At 52.0% G+C, this 17,970-nt stretch overlaps 1 protein-coding gene and 1 pseudogene across 1 annotated transcript in view; one reads left to right on the plus strand and one right to left on the minus strand.

The window, feature by feature from the left end:
* The window catches only part of LOC144773180 (uncharacterized), a 37,094-nt pseudogene extending 27,756 nt beyond the window's left edge, over positions 1-9,338 (minus strand).
* ZBTB11 (zinc finger and BTB domain containing 11) overlaps positions 1-17,970 on the plus strand; it is a 1,715,870-nt gene that overhangs the window by 113,009 nt on the left and 1,584,891 nt on the right. The window lies entirely within an intron of this gene.

Genomic DNA, 17,970 nt, shown 5'->3' on the forward strand with positions numbered 1-17,970 from the left:
TGTGAGAAGTTGGCCTGGTATATGATATTCACTATTCTAGTGAGCACCTTGCACCAGTCAAAACAACCCTTATGGTGATGGTTGTAAAGTCAACCTTATAGACCAGTATCCTAGTGGTAGCATGGACAAAGCAGTCTTAGGCTAAAACTTCAGAGAGCATGTGAAGCAAGCTGTTTTACCATATGTAGGAGGGTGGATACCTGACTATGGTTACCCCAAACTTTTTGCCTAGTGTTTAGCTGGTTTTCGACTTAGTTGGCCTGGGATCCTGCTAACCAGGGCCCCAGGCTATCTGCTCTCTCTTAAAATGGACTCCATGCACCCTAGGTGCATAACCAAATTGGTACAGGACACCTTGTCAGCCCCTGTACAGTGCACTATAGGTGCCCAGGGCATAGGTGCATCCAAGGGCTACCAGGGGCTGAAGCATAGCTTTTGCCACCCCTGGCTGGTTCTTAAATTGACACAACTGTCTGATCACTCAGCTGGGGCAAGGTGGTGTAAACACCCCTTGCTTAGATATAGTATACCTATGTCTAAACCTATATCTGGACACATATATACCTATCAGCCACTCCTATAGCAGGCCTTAACAATCCTGGAGGCAGAGTGCTTGGTTTTATGTGAGATAGTGCTCTGGCATGAGCTGAGCCTGTCTGCAGCTTGCGGGACCATTTCCCTATAGCTGTTCTAGTGATACTGCCATACCATATACTCTTAAGTGCATTATAATCCTTACCGTTATTGCAACTCCGGTTTGGCTTTATCGAAACATGTCGTGTTTGGTGTCATACAACGTGGAATGCTACCCCCTCGACGATTCTGACGATGGGGGCAGCGTCCCACCCCTCCAGGAGGGGAAGACATGTTACTTACTGCAAATGCGGTTAATCCTAACCAGAGCCCCAGCATCACAAAATGGATGCTGCTACCACAGACACATGTCTGACCTCCTGCTGCTGACCGAAACGTGGCAGTGGGGGCTTGGACAAAGGGTTTCCTGTCACAGGGAGGTGTCACACCACCCCAGACAGGAGATAGTGGATTGTAGCAGGGAGGGTTGAATGAAACTAGACACTGCCTGGGGCACACAAGGTGTCCCTGGGCAGATTCCAGTCAAACCGGTTCTGGGGCTTTGCAGCCCCAGTCCTGGCGGCAAACTGGACAAAGGAAAGGGGTGTAACCACCCCCCTTCCTGGGTCCCACCCATAGGAGGGACCTAGCAGGTAATCCAGCCCCCAGATTTGGAATATAGGTGGGAGCAGTGCCAATGCACATCAGATTATCCTGACTGAAACTTATGAAACAAAACTCTGGACCCTTCGACATCCTACTCGACGTAGAAGACTGAAGAATCTCCCTTGTGGTCAAGGAGTGACCACCCTGTGCAAACAGGCACCATCCAGCACCTCGACGTTTGCTTTGTTGCAGTTCCCGCCGGAACTCGAGCGACAGAGATCGACAAGAGCCAGCTATCCCGACTTCCAACAGCCCGATCCACAGTCCATACAGAGCTGGGACCCGTGGAGGCGACCTGAAGCGTGGGAGCGGCCATCTTGAAGTAACTCCCTCGAAGCTGTGCATTGGAGCGTGAGAAGCTCCAACCCCGAGCAGCTTTTGCACCGAAGCTCAACCCTCTACACTCGACGAGTGCTGCGTGGGGCCCTTCTGCATTTTCCTGCTCGGCGCGTTGGTCCGGTTGCTTGCCCGTTGGCTAGTGGCCCCTGAACCGACGAACCTTTAACTTTGAACAGCTGATCTGGTTGCTCCAGATTGGCACTCGCTCCCCTGAAAAGGAGCACCCGCTCAGACCTTGCTGGTCCGAGTGTTAAGCCTTCTTCGAATCCTGCGTGGTTGCCCTTGCCAAGGCTTGTTGACTCTGATCGTGAAGCCGACACCGCCAACAGCGAGAGCCTTCGTGGGACAGCTCGTGATTCACTCCAGGACATCCTCGGTGCCCCAGAGTCCACGTGGCAGCGGAGACAAGGCACTCGACAACGACCTGACTGCGCCCGACATTGCCTGGTTCCTTCCTGGTTCCTTCCTGGTCACTGGCTAGTGACCCAGACTCTGTCCGCTCTGCTTTCAGGTACCCTTCAACTTCGATCCACCCTTGGATCGCACCGGACACTTCTCTTCTGGACGCCTGCAGCATCTTCATCCTCAGGCACCATCGAACTGCGTGACGAAACCCGACACAGGTTGGCACCCGTGCACCCGCGGCCTGTGGGTGAGGTAACTTGCTAGCGCCGGTGTTCCCACACTGGTACATACCTCTAGTGCCTAAGTCTAAAGTTTGGTAGTCCTAGTCCAGTCGGAAGACTCATTTTGCAATAACATTGTAACTTTTACGCACCATTGACTTTACATTGGTGAAAGCCGTGCTTCCCGCACTGCTGCCGAATCCCGCGGGCTACTCCCGTCCTAACTGCTGTTAGTCCACTGTAGTCCAAGCGATTCCCAAGGCCCTAGGCCTTACCCCTAATCGATTAGTGATTCTTATACCACTTTTTGATATATGGTTTGAGTGGCCACCGGCCTCATCCAAAAACGTGCAACTTGTATATGTTTAACTGTGCTTTTATTTAAACGCTTGTGCTTCATTGCTCATTAAGAGTAGTGGGGATTATTCTAAGAATAAATACATATATTTTGATAATATATAACTTGTGTGGTGTCCTTTCATTTGATATTACAGGATTGTATATGGTAAAACAGCTGGCTTCACATGTCCTTTGGAGTTAAGCCTTTAAGGCTGCTTAGTCCATGCTACGCCTAGGATAGCTTGTCTATAAGGTTGACTTACAACCACCACCATAAGGGATTGTTTGGACTGATACAGGGTGCCCACAGAACTGTGGACATCATACATCAGGCCAACTTCTCACACCATATGTAACCCCTTGAATACCAAATGAAAGGACACCACACAGGTTATATATAAAATATATATGTATTTATTATAAACACAACCCCTCTGAACTCTTTATGAGGACAGAGGCTAAAGCACATAACAAGTTACTCAATTATCATACAATAAGTTGCACAAAACACAGTCGTGCCCTAGGGGCACTGAAGACCATATACTAAAATAGTGGTATAAGAACCACCTCGCGAACAGGGAGTAGGCCTAGGGAATTGCTGGGGCTACGCTGAGCTAACAAGTGTTAGGAAGCAGGAGGCCCACGGGATGCGTGTGCAGTGTCTATTCATACATGCGAGTTACCATAGGGAAACAATGGGGATGTAAGAGTTAGAAACTAGTTCTTTTAGGACACTTCCGGATGTACTAGGAGAAAGCCACTGAAAACTAGGACACTAGGATAGTCAATACCCACAGGAGCACTGGAGTGCCCGCGTTACCTCACCCACAGGAGCCGGGTGCATAGATGTCAAGTTGTGTCAGGTTTCGTCGCTGAATCCTATGGAGACCTGTAAAAAGATGCTGCAGGCGACCAGGAGAGAAGTGTCCGGTTGGATCCAAGGGCGGATCAAGGATGAAGAGTACCTGAAAGCAGAGGGGACAGAGTCTGGGTCACTAGCCAGTGACCAGGAAGGAACCAGGCGATGTCACGAAGCAATCAGGTGATGTCGTGAAGCTCGACTCTGCAGCCACGTGGACCAGGAGGCGGCGTCGACGACGACCAGGAGCTGAATACGGACTGTCCCACGAAGGATCTCGCTGTTGGCGGCGTCGGCTTCCGGATTGGAGTCAACAGGCCTTGGCAAATGCAACCCACGCAGGAATCGATTATTCGCTTCGAGTTAGACCAGCAAGGTCTAGGGGGCCTCTCCTTTGCAAAAAAGCAGGGGCCCACCTGGAGCAACCAGGCAGGCGGTTCAAATTTAAAGGTTCATCGTCACAGAGGCCACTAGCCAACGGGCAAGTGACCGGACAGACGCGTTGAGCACAAAAGTACTTGCAGGCCCCACGCGGCACTCGGTGAGTGTGGGGGGCTGTGCGTCGGTGCAAAAGGTGCTGGGGCTTCTCAATCCCCAATGCACAACTTCGAGGGTGCCTCAGAAGCTGCACAAGTAGCAAAGAGCAGGTTATTTAAGATGGCTGGTCCCACGTCCCTCGTCGCCTCCACGGGGCTCAGCTTTGCTGGGGCTGTGGATCGGGGTCAAAGAAGTCTGGAAGTCTGGCTCTTGTAGGTCTCTGTGCTCGGGCTCCGACGGGAGCGTCGACAAAGTAAACCGCAGATCGCTGGATGGTGCCTGTTTGTACAGGGTGGTCACTCCTTGACCACAAGGGATATTCTTCAGTCTTCTAGTTGCAGTAGAATGTCGAAGGTCCAGAGTTTCGTTTCAAGTTTCCGTTCAGGATAAATCTAAAGTTTCTTGACTCAGCTCCTACCTATATATCAATCTGAGGGGCTGGATTACCTGCTAGGTCCCTCCTATGGGTGGGAAGGGGGTGGTTACACCCCTTTCCCTTTGTCCAGTTTTGCGCCAGAGCTGGGGCTGGAGTGCCTCAGCACCTGGTTTGAACCAGGCTATGCATGGGAGACCTTGTGTGCCCCAGGCAGTGTCTGATTTCATTCAGACCTCCCTGCCCCAATACCCTAAGGCCTGTCTGGGGTGGTGTTAGCACCTCCCAAGGCAGGAAATCTATTGTCCAAGCCTCCCTCGCTGGAAGGACTCCCAGCAGCAGGAGGTCAGACTTGTGTCTGTGGCAGCAACATCCATTTTGTGATGCTGAGGCTCTGGTTAACTTTAACCGGGATTAACAGGAACAACATGTCTTCTCCCTCTAGAAAGATGGAATGCTACCCCCGTCGCCAGAATTGGCGAGGGGGTAGTATTCCAAAGCGTATGACACCTTACACGACATGTTTTGATAAAGCCAAACCAAAGTTGGCAATAACCGTGAGGATTATAATGCATTTAAGAGTATATGGTATGGCTATATCATAGAACAGCTATAAGGACATGGTTCCGAAAGCTGCAGACAGGCTCAGCTCATGCTAGACCCTCATCTCACATAAAACAAAGCACTCTGCCTTCAGGATTGTTAAGGCCTGCCATAGGAGTGACTTATAGGTATATATGTGTCTATATATAATGGTAGGTATAGGAATACTATACTTAAGCAAGGTGTGATTACACGACCTTGCCCCAGCTGAGTGATCAGCCAGTTGTCAGTTTGGATGGTCAGACAGGGGTGGCATAATTCATGCTGCAGACCCTGGTAGGCCTTGGATGCACCTATGCCCTGGGTACCTATGGTGCACTATACAGGGGCTCACAATGTGACCCAATATCCAATTAGGTATGTACCTAAAGTACATGGAGTCCATTTTACAGTGAGAGCAGATAGCCTGGGGTCCTGATTAGCAGGATCCCAGGCCAACTAAGTCGAAAACCAGATAAACACTCGACACAAAGTTGGGGGTAACCATAGTCCGATATCCATCCTCCTACACATTGTACCAACTCTGTTCGTGTTGGGCCACTATTTCATTGGGTGTCTGGTCACTGCCTGGGCGCATAGGGAGTAGGCATGCTGTGTCTTTCCTTAGTGTCATTCTTCCCGTCATGTTAATTTCCCCTGCTTCTCATAAGGGCGTGCATGTGTTCCATCAAATATCAATCTGTTTAACTCTCGCTGCTTCCTCTGTAAGGCCTGAGCAACCCTGTTGGTGTCTCCCCTCATAGGCAAATTGTGACTGTTCCCTATCATAGTCGTTAATGATGGACATTCTATTAACATGCTCTGTACCATCATCTAATGCCTCATCTGATCCTATGTAAGATCTGTCTGACCTCATCTCTTCTTCACCTGAGAGGTTATGTGCACAAAGGAAGTACTCAGAGCTTTGGTGTTCCATCATTTGGGACCCTTCTAGTGTCCTCCGATGCCACAAGGGCACCTCCTCTTTTTCCTACGTTGTTCTTGTGTCTGTCTGTCCATCTTCCCTTATCTTGACCCACTTGTTATTGCCACCCTCCTCTATCAGCCTCCATCGTGCTGCAGGAGGTGTTTTTGGTGTAAAGGCTAACTTTCCTGTACTCCTCTCACTCTCTGGACTTGAATTTCTCAGACTGCTGACTGTTTTCCTAGTAACACCTCCTCTCTGTCTGTCCTTTGGATCTGATTTTGGGTGCTGACCTTCACTTTTATCTTTTTTCGGTAGGTTCAGTTTCATCTTCTAGATGAAGTGTAAAGGTAGCATTCACTGTTCCTACATATTTATTGGTGTCTCCCCCCAACATCTCCCGAGGTGTGCTAGCCATTCATGGGAGTGGCGTTAGCCGGACATATTCACTGTGTTTGGAAGATGATTCTGATGATGGGCTACACTCAGGATCTGAATATCCTACAGCAGGCAGATGTGAGGAGGTGGGAAGTGTGTTTTGATGTATTAGCCTACATAGTATACATGCCCTGTACCTTTGCAATGTTTAAACTTGCTTGTGCCTCTCGGTACGTGGGCGAGGAGCTAAAGGAGGCGACTGGGGCCTTATCTCATTCTCCTTCTCGTGTGTTTCACAAAATGCCTTCCACTGATCTAAGATGGTCTTCATTTTTTCTAATTTTTTCGCATTATATTTGCTTTGTAAGAGGGTGGCTGTATGATCTAACGTTATGTTGTCAAATGAGCCCTTTGCAGGCCATGCATGTTCAAGTTTTGATGTTGCCTTATGCCACTCCTTACAATATTTCTCCATTTTGTCCTTGTCGCCAGGGAACACCTTAACCATGTGTTCTAAAGGGGTCCCCATTATTTATGGGGTAAACATGGCCTTCGTTTAGTCTTGTATTTGAGCCTAACTTGTCCCTGTTATAAGTGTTGACTCTTCCTAATGATATTGCTTATTCTCAGTTCTATTATATTTTCCATCTGATACCCTATCTACCTCATGGGGTATTATGGTAGATTTCCTTCAGGCTATTTTCCTTGCTACTCATATAGGTAATGAGTTAATTTCTTGGGGGGTATTTTACTGTGGGGTGAACCACTGCAATAGGTTTTGTAGAATCAAAACCAATTCCAATATCTTAAGTGTGGAAGAACCTGTTCAGACTCACCAGCAAGAAAATTAAGGACGTTCATATCAAGTCTATCTGTTATTTCTTCTATGGTATGTGTACCTTGAAAATAGTTTTTTAGGTCCTCATCTATACTATTTGATAGTTCTTCTAGGCTTCAATCTGAAGGCTCTAAGGTTTAACTATAGGGATAATAATTGATAGCATCAGTATTGGTTGTGGGGTTCATGAGGTTACTGTACACTACTCTTAATCACTGTAATGTGGAGGCCAATGTCTTTGTGTTTACTGATCTTTTTAGTTATCTGACAGGAGTTTCTGTCACATCAATGTATCTTGTTAGGAGAGCCAGTGGGGATGATAGTCAATATCTAGGTGCTCACAAACCTCTTGACATTAAAGGGTTATCGGATGGTATTGGGATTGCTGGCCAACCAAGGTCAGTACCGTTAGAAAGGGCCACAGGTAGACCGTTCTAAAGATGGATGATTAATTCGGAAATCGGTTGTAGTTGGGTACCTGTGCACCCTTGAGACATTTGTCAAAATAAAAATCCTTTTCCTAAAACTCTACAGTATTTCACAGAATTCAGAAATCCTAAGTATAAACCGCACAAAACTACAAAATGACAATGTGTGTCCTTACTTCTATTCACATCTTCATAGGCATATTAATGTACTCTAAAACTTCATACTAGGGGGGCGTGGCCAAGATGGCGGGCTGAGAGGATGCTCTCACCGTGAGCTCCCGAGACCCCGGAGCCCCTGCGCCGCCCTGTACCTCTGATCTCCCCCGGATCGAGCGGAGAAGGCGCCCAGTGCAGCTGTGAGTGCAGTGGCGCAGCCTGAAGCCTCTGGCGACCCCACAGACACGGCGGCGCCACGCCGGAGAAGTCCCCAGAGCGAGAGCTGGCCGTAGAACCAGCGGAGGCCCGCAGGATCGGAGGCCGCGACCCGCCGGAGGTCCCGCAAGAGGCTTCGGTGACATAGCGAGGACCGGCAACTCGAAGGCGCATCCATTTCGAGCCACCGGCGAGGCCAGGAAGCGGAGGTTCCCGGCAGGACAAAGGCGCACTAACCGAAGCGGCAAGGGGGAGGAGCCGGCGGAGTGCTGCTACGCCAGTCCGGGGATCAGGTAGACCGGGAGGCCTGTCTTTGCGCGCCGACCCCCGGACCCCCTCCCAGAGCCCCAACAGATCGTTGGAGACGAGCGGAGGCCAGGGGGAATCCAGGAGTGCCCCGCTGTTCCCTTGCACGGCGTATGGCCCCCGCCTGACTCAGTTCCGAGGTGGACTACGTTAGGCCTGTAGCGCGGAGCCAGCGCACGAGACAACGGCCCTGACTGGCGGCGGGCCCCTGCCCCCCAGCCCTTCCCTCCACGGAGCCGAAGCTCAGCTGCAGGGCCAGAATCTCCATCGGAGGACCCGTCTAGGACGTAGGACGCTTCTGGGCCCAGCACAGACTTGAGCGGTGATTGCGGTGGCGTGCATCGACCAGGAGGGGGACCGGCCTGTGACGCCTCTCCCTGTAGCACGGAGGGGCACGTCCCTGACTCCTGCAGGGGTGCTGTAACCCGTTGGCCCGGAGAAGAGGTCGGTGCCCTGACAACGCAGTGATCCGCCCCTGGATAGAAGGGGGAATACTCTACTGCCACCGCCACTAGACATTTACTCCTACTCCACGGTGCATCCGGGGCGACCTGCCACTGAGGGTGGACTGCTGTCCTGAGAGCTCGCCGGTTGGGATTGGCCTGTGAGGTGACACCTAGGGGGGTGCTGTTGCGTGAGTCTTGACCCCTACACCACCATATCACGCTGAACATTGTAGGTGCCTTCCCTCCTGCAGCGCGCCCCCACCTCTGCGATGTCGGGCAACAGAGGGGGTAAAAAAGGAGACCGCACCTTACCCGAAATGCTGGGCAGAGGTGCCCCGAGACAGAACAGGAGTCAGCCTGCCCCGAGCCCCCCGACTGGTTCTCGAGGTGCGGAGGGGGGGGAGCCTCCAGTAACCAGATCTTTTCTGGAGTCACTGTTCAGCACCCTCAGGGAGGACTTCCAAACGCTGAAACAGGAGGTGGCCTGGGAGGTCTGGGAGGTGAGAAGAGAGGTCGACTCCCTTGGAGAACGAGTATCCACCATAGAGGAAGCTGACCACTCCCGAGACGAGGAGATCGCGCACCTACAGCAGGAGGTTTTGCGGCTCAGAGACCAACAGATTGACCTCCAGGCCCACGCTGAGGATCTCGAGAACAGGTCCAGACGCAACAACATCAGGGTCCGGGGCGTTCCATCTAAAGAAGAGGGGGAAGACGCAGCTGCTTACCTGAGGGACCTGTTTCGCGACATATTGGGCGAGCACGGAGACTTTCCTGTGAGAATTGACAGGGCACACAGAGTGGGCCTACCACGACGGGCCTCGGCGCCGCCCCCAGACATTCTGGCCTTCCTACCGGACTTCCCTTTGAAGGAGCGGATTTTACGCGAGGCACGGCGACAGCAGCCAGTGAGTTTCCGGGGACATCAAGTAGCCCTGTTTCAGGACTTATCAACAATCACACTGCAGAAACGCAAGTCCTTCAAGATCGCCACAGACTTTTTGCGAGAACATGACACGCAGTACTCTTGGGGCCACCCCTTCAGGCTCATTTTCCGTTGGAACGGGACTCTGCATCAGCTTCGGTCCCTTCAGGACACTTGCGGAGTGCTGGGTATCACCGCAACGGATGACGACTCTCCCACGCCTCGCCGCCGACGCAGCACCAGGGAGGGATGGCAGACAATTCGAAGGCGGCGACCCACGCCCCCACCTCCGCGACCTGACTCGCCCACGATCCGAGCTGACATGGACAGCGCCATACGGGAGGTATCCAGAGACACATCGTCTGGTGATATGGCCTTAACGGCCTGAGCATACTCCGGGGGAGATCGTATTGGCCTCATCATCATTGCAGGTGCGAGGGTTCCGGGGGGGGGGGCACCGGGAGGGCATAGGTGGTGGCTGGACGTCCACTCGAATAACTCTCCACGGACTTGTCCACAATGGACCAGACTGGGACAATGGTGTTCTCTGAACGGTTGGGGTTGGGGTTGAGGGGGGAGGGAGGGGGGGGGGGGAGAGGGTAGGCCACTAGACTGGGTGAGGGGAGGCGGGGAGTTGGGTTGTTTGAGGGACGTTCGGAGGGTAGGGGAGGAGGGGATTCGGGGTTTGTACTGTGCTGTTCTGTATTGCTGTTGCACTTGCTTTGTCCTCACACCACTTTTACAGAGCTCCGGGTACTGTGCTGTAGGGCTGATGCATTTGCCACACCAGGGTTGTTGGGAAGCTCAGGGGGGAGGGGAGGGGGGATTTGGGGAGCGCGCTGCATTGTTGAGTATTGTTGTTGCATTTGTTTTGCCTTCGCTTCATTTCTGCAGAAGGTTCAGGAACCGCGCTGTCCTGCTGCTACATTTACCACACCCCACACCATCATTTCACACAATCCTTGCTGATGACGGCCCCTGGAGACACGTCAGGCTTGTTAAGCGTCACCCTTACGTTTATCACTGATGGCCCTAGAGATAGTTACCCTCAATGTGAAAGGGCTGAACAACCCGGTCAAGCGGAGGGCGGTGCTATCCCTCCTTGAAAGCACCCAGGCAGACATCTGTCTCCTACAGGAAACACACCTCCTGGCCGGGGATTGCCACAGGCTGCAAACTCCGAAATTCCCTGTACAGTTCTTCTCCTCTGGGACTACCAAAACGGCGGGAGTGGCAATCCTGGTGGCTAGGAAATTTAAGGGGGAGGTCCTGCACAAAGTAGCGGAACAGAAAGGGAGACTCCTGGTTTATAGGGTCCGGATGGGAGGTTTGGTGTTCACGATCGGTTCGATATATAGCCTCAATGACCTCCAAGATAGGTTTCTGCAATCTGCTCTAGAGGAAGTTGCGACTACCCCAGATAGGCACATAATTATCGGTGGGGACTTGAATATGGTCTTTGATTCATCCCTAGATAGATCAGCACAACGACGCCCACAGGTGGGAGAAATCTCGCTGCGGACTAAATCCTGCTTAGGCGACCACGACCTACATGATTTGTGGCGGCGCCTCCACCCTACTGCCCGAGCCTACTCCTACTATTCACACGCACACAAGACATACGCGAGGTTAGATCATTTACTAGTAACGGGACCGTTTTGTGAACTAGCGACGGCCTCTGACATAGGCGTTCTTACTTTGTCAGATCACGCCCCAGTGACGGGTACTTTTCAGCTTCCGCCGGTGTCTCTCCCAAGAGGGGTCTGGCGCCTCCGGGATACCCTGTTGCATAGGCAATCGGTTGTACAACAAATACGAGACTCAATTGGCGAATACCGACGGCACAATGATAATGGCGATACCGCTAGAGCGACACAATGGGCCGCCTTGAAGGCAGTGCTTCGCTGTGAGTTTATCGCCATCTCCTCGGCGGAAAATAGGGAACGGCAACAAAAAAGGGGTGAACTTACGAGCAAGGTGAGGGAGCTGGAGCACGTACATCAGAGGACGGGAGCCCCCAGAGTCTGGAAGCAGCTTAAAGCAGCCCGTAAACTGTTGTCCGCTCTGGACATGGACAGAGCGGAATACGCAGCGTTGCGCCTGAAACACGCGTACTATACCGGCGGGGACAGATGCGGCCGGCTCCTAGCGAGCAAGCTTCGTGTTAAACACCAACACCATCGGGTGAAAGAGCTGTCGGTGCCCAACGGAGCGACAGCCACGGAAGATGATCAGATTGCGGACGGCTTCCGTCAGTACTACGCAGATTTATATGCAGGCGAGCCCTCCTCGGCACAACCCGAGGCTGACTACCTGGCCTCGGTCGATCTCCCCACCCTTGCCAAGGAACAGGCAGAACACCTGGAACGGGACATACGGATCGAGGAGGTGATTACGGCAATTTCCCGCCTCAAGCACGGGAAGGCCCCGGGACCCGATGGGTACACCCCACTTTTCTATAAAACATTCTGCCAAGAATTGGCGCCGCTGCTGATGCGACTCTTCAACTCCTTTGCGGAGCCGGGAGCTATCCCTCCCGACTTGCTCCGAGCGACGGTGTCGGTTATCCCCAAGCCGGGGAAGGACCGGACGGAATGCGGCTCCTATCGGCCGATCTCGCTGTTAAATGTAGACCTCAAGCTGTACACCGGGATCCTGGCGGCACGTTTAGCACCTTATCTGCCGGGCCTGGTGGATCCGGATCAGGCGGGGTTTATCCCCGGCAGACAAACAGTGGACAACACCAAGAGGGTAGTCCATATTTTGGAAAAAGCTTCCCGTGTTCCTGGGGAACGAATGCTCCTCTCGGTTGACGCGGAGAAGGCGTTCGACCGAGTGCATTGGCCATACCTAGAGAAGGTGCTCTGCAAATTGGGTATAGGTGAGAAATTTCGCACTTTGATATTCAATTGTTATAGGTATCCATCCGCAGTGGTCCGAGTGAATGGCTACAGCTCTCGACCATTTGCGATAGAGCGGGGCAGCAGACAATGGTGCCCGTTGTCGCTGCTACTTTTCGCTCTATATATGGAGCCATTTGCACAGAGAATTCGGCAGAATCCGGATGCGACTGGGGTCCAGATGGGGAGGTATATTCACACCGTTAGCTTGTACGCGGATGATGTGATCTTAACACTTGACGACCCGCGAAGGGCGCTGCCGGCTTGCATCGCTGAGCTGGAAGCCTTCGCCGCGGTGGCAGGTTTTAAAATGAATATGAGGAAATCGGCGGCCCTTGACATCTCACTAACCACTGCCACAAGACTCGAGTTACAGGGCCTCTTTCCCATGCGCTGGTCTAAGGAACTGGTTCCTTACTTGGTGTAGGAGAGTAGGGTCACCCCAAATTTTTGCTTTTTGCTTCACTGGTTTTAGACAACTGAGGCTGTGGGCCTGCTGATCAGACCCCCAGCCTGCTGTTCTCTCTCTAAATTAGTAATACATGTGCTATAGGCACATACCACAATTGGAAATGGACTCCTTGTTAGCCCCTGTACCATGCACTATAGGTGCCCAGGGCATAGGAGCCACCAAGGCCTACCAGGGGCTGCAGCATATCTTTTGCCACCCCTGGCTGGTACTTAAATCGACACAACTGGCTGATCCCTCAGCTGGGGCAAGGTGGTGTAATCACCCCTTGCTTAGATATAGTATACCTATATCTAAACCTATATCTGGTCACATATAAACCTGTGAGCCACTCCTATGGAAGGCCTCATCAATCGTGGAGGCAGAGTGCGTGGTTTAATGTGAGATGGAGCTCTAGCATAAGCTGAGCCTGTCTGCAGCCGTCGGGAACAACTCCCTAAGCTGTTTCAGGATAATGCCATACCATATACTCTTAAGTGCATTATAATCCTCGCGGTTATATAGCAACTCTGGTTTGGCTTTATCAAAAAATGTCGTGTAAGGTGTCATACAATTTGGAATACTATCCCCTCGCCAATTCTGGCGACGGGGATAGCATTCCACCCCTCTAGAGGGGCAAGACATGTTACTTTACTTAAATGCGGTTAATTTCTAAAAGGGCCTCAGATCCATAAGATGGATGCTTCTGCCACAGACACAAGTCTGACCCCCTGAAGCTGACCGAAACTCAGCCAAATGGGGCCTGGACAAAGGGTTTCCTGTCGCAGGGCGGTGTTACAACCACCCAGACAGGACATAGTGGATTGTAGCAGGGAGGTTTGAAAGAAACCAGACACTGCCTGGGGAGCACAAGGCTGCCCCTTGCATAATCCGGCCAAACCGGTTCTGGGGCACTCCAGCCCCCGTCCCAGCGCGGCCAGGATCAAAGGAAGGGGGTGCACCCACCCACTTCCTGGGTCCCACCCATAGGAGGGGACCTAGCAGGTAATCCAGCCCCCAAGATTGGTATAAGAATGGGAGCAGTGCCAATGCACTTCAGATTATCCTGATGAAACATAAGAAACGAAACTCTGGACCCTTCGACATCCTACTCGACGTAGAAGACTGAAGAATCTCCCTTGTGGTCAAGGAGTGACCACCCTGTGCAAACAGGCACCATCCAGCCATCGACGTCTGCTTTGTTGCAGTTCCCGCCGGAACTCGAGCGACAGAGATCGACGAGATCAAGCTTGCCTGCCTTCTAACAGCCCGATCCACAGTCCCTGCAGAGCTGAGACCCGTGGAGGCGACCGGAAGCGTGGGGCACGCCATCTTGAATTGATCACGAGACGCTGACCGTGCAGCCCACGAGTGACCCTCGAAGCTGTGCACCGGGGTTTGAGAAGCCCCAACACTGAGCCACTCTTGCACCGAAGTTCAGCCCTCCACACTCGACGAGTGCTGCGTGGGGCCCTTCTGCTCCATTTGGCTCAACGCGTTGGTCCGGTCACTTGCCAGCTGGCTTGTGGCCCCTGTACCGACGAAACTTGAAATTCGACTTGCGATTCTGGTTGCTCCAGATTTGCACCAGCTCCCCTGAAAAGGAGCCCCCACTCTGACCCTCCTGGTTCGAGTGAGAAGCAATCTCCTGGTTTCGCGTGGATTGCTTTTGCCAAGTGTTGTTTGCTCCAATCTTGAAGCCGACAGCGCCGACGGCGAGAGCCTGCGTGGGACAGATCGTGACCTGCTCCTGGACGTCGTAGATGCCCCAGAGCCCACGTGACAGCGGAGAGAAGCTCCTCGACAACCACCTGATTGCGCCCGACATTGCCTGGTTCCGTCCTGGTTCCACCCTGGTCACTGCTGAGTGACCCAGACTCTGTCCCCTCTGCTTTCAGGTACTTTTCGACTTGAGTCCACCCTTGGACTCCACCGGACACTTCTCCTTCACCTCGCCTGCAGCCCTTTCAGCTCCAAGCACCAAGAATCTGCGTGACGAAACCCGACTCAACTTCGACCCTGTGCACCCACTTCCTGTGGGTGAGGTAACATTGCAACGCCGGTGTTCCCACACTGGTACACACCTCTAGGGTCTGTGTCTTAAGCTTTGTTCCTCTAGGTTCAGCGGAAGTGTCCTTTAACTCTAACTTTGTAACTTTTACGCACCATTGGTTAACATTGATGCATGCGTGCACTTTCTGCACTGCACCCGAATCCCGCGGGCTTTTCCCGACTTCAGCATTGCTTGTCCCGACTGCTCCCAGCGATTCCCTAGGCCCTAGGCCTAACCACTGATCGAATGGTCCCTCTTATACCATTTTTTTAGTATATGGTTTGAGTGGCCCCTTGGCCTCATCCAAAATTGTGCAACTTTGTATGTTATACTGTGCTTTTGATTTAACGCTTGTGCCCCTTTATTCTTAAAGAATACTGGGGATTGTTTTTAGCAATAAATACATATATTTTTATAATATATACTTGTGTGGTGTCCTTTCATTTGATATTACAGCATTGTATGTGGTAAAACAGCTCGCTTAACACGACCTCTTAAGTTAAGCCTTTAGGCTGCTTAGTCCATGCTACCCCTAGGATAGCTTGTCTGATAAGGTTGACTTACAACCAGACACCATAAGGGATTGTTTGGACTGATACAGGGTGGTTCCAGAATTGGAAACATCATATATCAGGCCAACTTCTCACACTTGGGCATTCTGCTAGCGCCCTCTTTACCTGCTATGGTGGCAGCCAACTACGCAGCATTAGGCAGGAAAATTAAGGAAGAGTTGACCCGCTGGAACAAAGGAACGTTATCGTTGCTGGGCATAGTGGCTGCGGTGAAGATGACGCTCTTACCGCAGGTGCTGTATCTATTTCGGGCCTTACCTCTTCAGCCCCCGAAGGGATGGATCGGACAAGCCCAGGCGGACATCGCACGTTTTGTGTGGCAGGGCCGCAAACCCAGACTCAAGAGAGCCTTATCCACACTGGCGCCGGAGTCGGGTGGACTCGGCATTCCGGATCTACACAAGTACTTCCAGGCGGCGCTGCTGCGGTATTTAGTGGAGTGGAGCAGGTGGAAATCTGATAAGCACTGGTTGTTCCAGGACCAGGTGATAGCGGGTAGAACCCTGCAGGAGATACCCTTCATGTACAGGGCTCATCGTCCCCCCAATCTCTACGCGCCCTTTATCACACGAGTCCCACTGCGTGTTTGGGACACAGTGAATATTAAGCACGAACTTACCACCTTTCTGTCTCCGTTCACGCCACTGGTCGAAAACCCGGACTTTCAACCTGGGATGGAACCTGGAGCCTTCGCGCACTGGCAGAGGGCTAGGTGCAGCGCGCTGTTTCACATATACTGCCCGGAGGGCGCCGTTTCGTTTCAGGATCTCAGCAGGGAATACCGACGGCCTGAGACCGAACGGATGCGGTATCTGCAGGTGCGACACTGGGCGCTTCAGCCGCAGGTGCGTGACCTGGCTGACAGAAAACGTACTCCCTATGAGACGTGGCTGGCGACGCGCTCCTCGGACTCCAAACTCCTCTCCGACTTATACAAACTCTTGCAACCACCCCCTTTCCACATTTGCAACCCGGGACGGGAACGCTGGGAACGGGAGCTGGGTAGAGAGTTGAGTCACAAGGACTGGGACCACATTTCCTACCGCGCACACCATTCAGCATACCACACCGGGCTCACCGAAACCTATACTAAGATATCCACTTACTGGTACTACACCCCTGAGAGATTACATGAAATGAACCGGAACATAGTAAACACCTGTTGGCGGGAGTGAGGGCAGATTGGAACACTCACACACGTTTTATGGGATTGCCCTCTATTGAGTCCCTACTGGAAGGAGGTCCTAGATGAAATCGACCAGTGCTTTGACATAGAACTCCCTCGCTTCCCAGCCTATGTCCTGTTGGGGTTGCCCAATGGCCTGATGTACCCGCTGCGGTCCAGAAAGGGTAGACAGATAGCGATCGCCCTGGGTTCAGCGATTCAGAACATACTCATTTACTGGCGCTCCACCACACTCCCCACCATTGTTGGCTGGTTACACAGGCTATGGCACGTTCTGGGGATGGAGAAGTTGTCACTCACGGTAGCGGGGGAGGTGGATAAGTTTGAAGAGCTGTGGCAGCCTTTCCATACCTTACTACAGTCAGAATTCAAAGAAATCACTTGTCCCCGATATCTCCGCTTACTACGACTAACGTCCCTGACTAACCCGCCCACCTAGCTTGTAGGGGAGGGTAGCCCGACAAAGGGAACGGATACTTTGCAGAGGTGCACGGGGTGTGGGACATTCGCACAGCGCGGGAGGGAGAGGGGAAGGGAGTTGGGGGGTGGGAGGAGAGGGGGGGAGTTGGGAAAGGGGATTGTAGCTGCTGAACTTGTCGTCACCGCATATCCACCTGGACTCATGCAATGGAGGATGTCATCATTGTAGCATCATGCAAGTTGAGGGCGCCCGTGGAGCGGAAGCTTTGCCTTACCCCTTTATGACGACTGTTTTCATTTGTTTGTATTGTTTTTGCAATGAAGTAATAAAATACTTTAAACCTAAAACTTCATACTAGGGCAAAAAACTACTACTACTACTGCTGCTGCTGCAGCTGGTCGCTTCTCCCGAACTCACAAGGAGGATATACTTCACTGCCTGTAACTACAAACTGTGTTTCTCAGACTTAGTCTGAGATGACTTGAATTGTTCTGCTCTTACTCAGAATAAAGTTTCAATGAACACCAGGTTTTCACCTGTTTCTTTGCCACAATGTCAGAACACACTCAGGCTGTCCAGCTTCAAGTCCTACTCTTTCCTGACCCCTTCTGGCTCTTTTAGCCAGGTCCCCTAGTACCTTCCAGACTTACCACCGCGGCTCTAGTCCTTGTTATTGTGTCAGTGCCCAATCATGCATGCATTTCCCCACATATGAACATTAATAAAAATACCATAGGGCACATTATACTGTCAACATGCTACCTGTAAGGTATAAGGGACAACATTCTTACTGTTCTCACCTTTAAAGAATGCCAACTCCCAAGCCCCACCTGTCCCAGAGAAATGCAAAGATTTTCTAACCAGCGTCTTCTTACCTT

This window comes from Lissotriton helveticus, chromosome 8 (assembly GCF_964261635.1).
Source record: "Lissotriton helveticus chromosome 8, aLisHel1.1, whole genome shotgun sequence".
NCBI classification, from domain to species: Eukaryota; Metazoa; Chordata; class Amphibia; order Caudata; family Salamandridae; genus Lissotriton; species Lissotriton helveticus.